The following is a 5,890-nucleotide window of genomic DNA, read 5'->3' on the forward strand; positions in this document are numbered from 1 at the left end:
TCCTTCCCTCCTTCCCTCCTTCCCTCCTTCCTTCATTTTTCTTTCTCCCTTTCTCCCTTTCTCCCTTCCTTCCTCCTTTCCTTCCTTTATTTTTCTCTTTCTCTTTCTTTCCTCTTTTTTACCTTTTTTGTTTCTTTTCCTTCTCTTTTTTTTTTCTTTCTTTTTCCCCCACTTCTATTTGCTTCTATTTGCTTCACAGCCTTTTTTTTTTCTCTTTTCCCAGCTCTCCTAAGAAGCCGCCTCCGCATCCCGAATGGGACGGGGGGAGAGAGGGGTTTCATAATGCTTCAAGAAGAAGACGAAGAGAGGAAAAGAAGAAGAAGAAGAAAAAAAAAAAAGCCCTAAGCTTTAATTTTAATTCTCCTGCCTTTATTTATCTGATTTGTGGCCAGATGGTGGTGAAGCAAGGAAACCCTTTGTGCCTACGAAGCACACATGTGAAAGTGCTTCTGTAATGTAATCATTGAGACCGGAAGGGTTCATACTGTGTCTGAAAAGAGACAATGGAGCCGGGATATATCAACATCGCCGAAATCGAGTTCATTCGCAATGCAGGCCCTTTGACTGCGGTTGTCATGAAAACTTCCTGCTTTGATCAGCAGAGGGTGGCGAGGGGGCCGGGCGCGCCGTGCACTTGGCGGCCGGTCCGCCCCCTCCGCGGGGCACCCGGAGCGCGGCGATCCGCACCTTGACCGGCGGCACCGGGCGGGCCGGGCCGGGGCGGCTCCGGTACCGGGGGCGGGAGTCGCTCTTTGACCCTCGGCTTGGTCGGGGAGTCCGGTTTTGTCGGGAAAGCCGGATCCGAGCCGGGATGCGGACAAAGACACGGAGCAGCTGTTCGGGAATAAAGCTGAAATAGTAGAACCTGGGAGAGAAGTTAGCTTGGGGGAGCTATTATTTTCGCCGCAAAACCCTCGGGAGGTATTAAACAGCTGCATCCAAACGACGGAGCGACCCAAAGGCCGGGATCCCACCGCCTCGCCGTCGAGCAGCGGGCGCGTGGCTCAGCGCACGGCCGCAGGTGGAGCAGCCCCGGCCCGCAGCCCCTCGCCAATGATGGCTGTAATGTAACGTGGCTGTCGCGGGACGCAACGCCGGGACGCGGGCGCTGGGTCCGGCTGTCGGCGACGCCTGGCTGGCTGGGTGCTGGCTGTAGGGTACGGGAGATGAAAGGAAGGGGGTAAAAATCAATCTTCGCCTCCACTAGGTTCCTCTGCAAAGAGCAGCGTAGCACAGCGGTTGGGAGCGCTGTGCTGGACAGAGGACGGCCGGCCGCGAGCGGAGCCTCCCACCGGCGAGCATGACCAGGCGGAGAGAAAACCTGGGCAGCCTTAAAACGCTCAGAGTGTAATGTGACGCTTCCAAACCTTTGCAGCCTGCGGTAAGCCGAGGGAAGCAACGAGTAATCTTTGCTTTAAAGTGAAAACTGTGCAGTAGTAACATCCCGATGGAGCCCGTGCGGATCGGGCATTGTTTGGAATTCTTGCCATATTTTAACCTCTGCCGTGTTGACTGCTTGCAGGAACAAGCTGAGCGCTCCGAGATAACACTGCGTTTTGTCAGATGCTTTATAACGTTGTTTAGAGACGTTCTCGGATCTATTTAGTGCTTCATAAATATGAATAAAGCGTTTACAAAAGGCACGTCACCACAGAAGTAACCGTGGATTATGCCAGCTGCTCGCAGTTTACACGTTACAAATTTCCTAAACTGTTCTGAACTACATTTTACCAGGGGCATTTTTATCCGCGATTAAATGCAACTCAGCGCTGCCCAGCAAATATCTCTGTTGATTTATGTATAGGAAATCAGGGAATCAGCATTGGCCCAAACCCCAAATTACTGCTGAAGCAGTTTCAAATATTTATGGACCTGTTATGGGAGGAGAGAGGAATGTCATGTTTTTTTTCCCAAGGCCTTGCTGTGTGCAGACCGATTTTCTCAGCCGTTTCTGCCCCGGGTGAGGGTGCTCTACACCCTCCTCCCCTTCCCCCCCCAGCACAGATGGGTTTGTGATGGGATTGCTGTGCTGTTGGCTGCAGGACGGCACGGGATGCGGCCCTGGGTTGATGTGGGCTCAGCCACGGTAGTGTGGCCACAATCCCGCTGCCCTCCGGCCTGGAGTGCTTTTGTTTGTCCTGGAAAAACGCAGCGTGGTCCCTCAGGGCCTTGCGTTTGTTCTGAGCATGAATTCTGTATGGCCCGTTTTATTTTACCCTGTTATTTTGTGGGTTTTTTTTATTTTTGTTTTTGTTTTTGTTTTTGTTTTTGCTGGGTTCCCTCTTAGCACAGAAGCAGCCTTCCTCAGGGGTCCCCAAAAGGAGCTGTGCCGCTCCCTGTGCATCCCCCAGACTGGCATGGTGTTGGGATGCAGGCAGGGCTGTGCCAGGAGCAGCCACCGTTTGCACTGCAGATGTGAACAGGGGGTGCCCAGCCGGGTGGAAGGGCCCCCCCCCCCATGTATTGTGGTGGTCTTGAAGTCCCATTGAAGTGATGCTCTGCACTCTGTTGGGCTCCTCTCTCTCTCTCTCTCTCTTCCCCCACCCCCCCCCCCCAAAAAAAAAAAAAAAGAAAAAACACACACACACAAAACACAACCCCAGTGTGAGCATCCTCCTTTTCTCCTTCTCGCAGGGTGAAAGTCTGCTCGAGGAGCCTGAAGACGCACCATCCCCACTTATCGCCCCAGAGGCAGACTATCTAGCTGACAAGCTGTGCGGTGAAAAACCAGGTACTGTGTCTGATGTAACATGTGCTCTCTCTGCAGCGTGGCTTTTTTTTTTTTTTTTCCCAAACCCAGCGTACTGCTTTGGTTCAGCAAAGCGCTCCGGAGGAGTTCTGTTGTGAATAAGCAATGACACGACACGACTTTTAAGAAACGGCCCTTTCTGAAGGTTTAACTGCCATTCTTAATTCTTTTCGTGCATATTAATGCAGTGTGATTTTAGCATCGCAGAGAACGCGGTGTTTTTTACCTCCTGGTGCAATGTGAGCGTCGCTCCCTGTCTGTCTGTGCCGTTGTTGCAAAGCCAGGAATGAAAGCAGCAGAGGGCTGGGGATGATCCTCCTGGTTTGTTGCAGAGCTGTGAGCAGAGGAGCACAGTGGTGCAGACTCACACTCAGCACTGCTCTGCCTGAGCTGTAGGGCGAATGGGTTCAGAAATTGCCGTAAAGTGCAGCATCCAGATGAGCAAGGCCTCTTTTAAATGCTGGCAGACTTGACGAACGCTGTCAGAAATTAATTTCAGCTTCTTACAGTGCTTCTCTCATTCCACTGTTTGTTGCCCTTGGCTTTAGTCTTTCGTTGTGGTTTTGTTTGTAACTCTTACGTTCAGTCCTCAATCTGGAAGCACGTCGCTTAAGCTACTAAAAGTGCTTTCAGGCTATAAATGAAGTTGCATTACCCCTTCTCAACGTGCTGCCTTTGGTGATAGAGTATTCACGGACGTATTGATCCCAGAATCAATTCCTGTAAATATTGGTGTGTGTTTTTGGGGCATTTAAGGGCTGTGATAATTGTTGGTGATGTGATAAATGTGGCCCACAAACGAGCTCAAAGACGGCACTCATAGAAATGAGTTGGAGCACTTTGAAGCACCAGAGCATTTGTAGTGCTTATTGGAACAGCATAGCCCAGAGTGCTGGAAAGCTCTTCAAGGACAGCGAGTTACCATTGGAATCTGCATATATCTGAAGAAAATACACTTTTCAGGACAGTTTTCATGCTTTAAAAACGTCTCTCATTTGTCCTGTGTGTCCTTATGGAGCAGCTCCCTGCTTGCTGAGCAGCGGACACGCAGTCCAACATGGACGCACCATTCCTGGGAGCAAAACTTTGTAGGCGAAACGCAGATGTGTGTGTGGCAGTGCTCACCATCTGTGGGTGAGCATTTTCTGAGAGCAGAGCAAGGTAGAGCCTTTCCCTTGGCCACACTGTTACCGCTTTGGGGAACAATTTGCACTTTTATGCATCTTTGGTAATGCTACAAAAGCGCTCGCTAAGGATGCGCACCAAATAAGGATATCATAGATCACACTTTCTGAATTTTTTTTTTCCTTCCCAATTTATTTTTCATGGATGTGCTGCTTGAAAGCTTCTTTTCACCTTTGAATTCCCATTTTGGGTTTAAAGCCTGGTTCCCTTCTGGCCGTGCTCACACCATGGGCCAGTTCCTTCAGACTGCACTCGTACGAGCAGCTTCATTCCTTCTCTGGGTCATGGGCACAGATGGATGCATGGCCATTGAGTAGTGCAAGCCCTCAGTGGTGCAATGCTTGCAGAACAGGAATGCCGAGACACCCAGGAAAATTAAACAAGGGCAAGAAATTAAAGATCCCTTCCCATGCCATCCCATTGCCCATTTACAAAATACTGGGGGATAAACAGGCTCTAAAAAGTCAGAGCCATTTTTTTTAAAACCGATACCTGGAGTGAAAATAGAAGTATTAAACTGCACGATAAGCAAGGCAGCAGGAGGGCTGTGTGCTCGGGAGCAGGGATACCTGGCGGAGCAGCAACGCCTGCTCAGGCTTTGCCAGGGAAAGCAAACTGGGGCTCTGGTGGCACTGGGAGTGGCGTCGGGCCGAGCGCCAGCACCGAGCTCTGCATCCACCGCATAGCGCGCCCGGCTCGCAGAGCACAATGAGAGCGCTGTTATTAAGCCTTATCTGCCTCACAATGGCAATTTTCATTAATACGTCCTATGAAAGCAATATCGCTCTCTTATCGCCCGGCTGTAAATTATTGGTTCCTTTGATTCAGAGCTCCGCGCGCTCGGCCAGAATGCCATCTGAAACTTTTTTTTGGTGAATTATCATACTAAGCGACAGGAATCGTGGATAAAACCCCTCCGCGGGCCAGTCGCAGATTTTGATGCTGTGGATTTCACCATAATGCAAGGGAAAAAAAAAAAAGTCAGTGATGTATGATGTATTCATTTCCTTGTGATGCTTTTAATTTGCTTTAAGAGGCTGCGTAGGTGAGCATGGCTTATTTCTTGTGCCCATTGCGGAGTTATTAATATTGCCGTAATCAAATCCTCTTTATGCTGTACGATAGGAAAATAATGAGGGATGCAGTTTCCTTGGAAGCCGTATGCATGTATGAGGAGAAACCCTTATCCATAAGTCATGGGTAGCGCTTGTTTTATTCTAACATCCTCCCAGACTTTTCTGTATGGCAGGCATAGGTGGATGCTTCGTGTTTCATTAAAAAGCAGCAAACTTCAATAAAGTCTTTTAGAAAGATCAAATCGTTTGATATTTACAAGCAGGGATCCGTTTTCTGTCATGTATTCTTTGATCAAGCAAAAAGTCTGCGTGCCAGACGGGCAGGCAGCACCTGCTGAGACACACCTTCAGATCCGCCGTGCTCCTTCCCAGCTCAAAAACCAAAAAGTTCATTATCAAGGAGATTGCCTTTATTTCTCCCTGGGACAGAAAGCGTGAGGCCACTTGGACCAATGGAATAATTGAGCTTTGTTTTCATCCTTCACCCCTCAAATTTCCATTGCTTATTTAAAATTAGTCTAAATGGCATTCCTGGTGCTGTCCTGGCTCTGAGTGCCTCTGTGCCTGGTGGCTGTGAGCCTTGCCCGGCCATGGGGCCAACCCACAGGAGGCCAAGCACCGGCAAAGCCTCGTGCTGATGTGCAGGCCATGGCCGACTGATTTACATATGGAAAATGATTTAGTACTTCGTCACTCAGGAGCGCTGAAAGAATCATAGAATCATAGAATTGTAGAACATGTTGAGTTGGAAGGGGTCTTAAAGCTGTTTACGTAACACCAGCACTTCTGCTACCTCTTTATTTTTTATTATTATTATTTTTTACTATGTTGGCATCTATAAAAATGTGCTGCTCGACTGAAATTTTCCAGTCCCCATTTT

This window comes from Lagopus leucura, unplaced genomic scaffold (genome assembly GCF_019238085.1).
Source record: "Lagopus leucura isolate 7727_CA_CO unplaced genomic scaffold, USGS_WTPT01 Super-Scaffold_100157, whole genome shotgun sequence".
NCBI classification, from domain to species: Eukaryota; Metazoa; Chordata; class Aves; order Galliformes; family Phasianidae; genus Lagopus; species Lagopus leucura.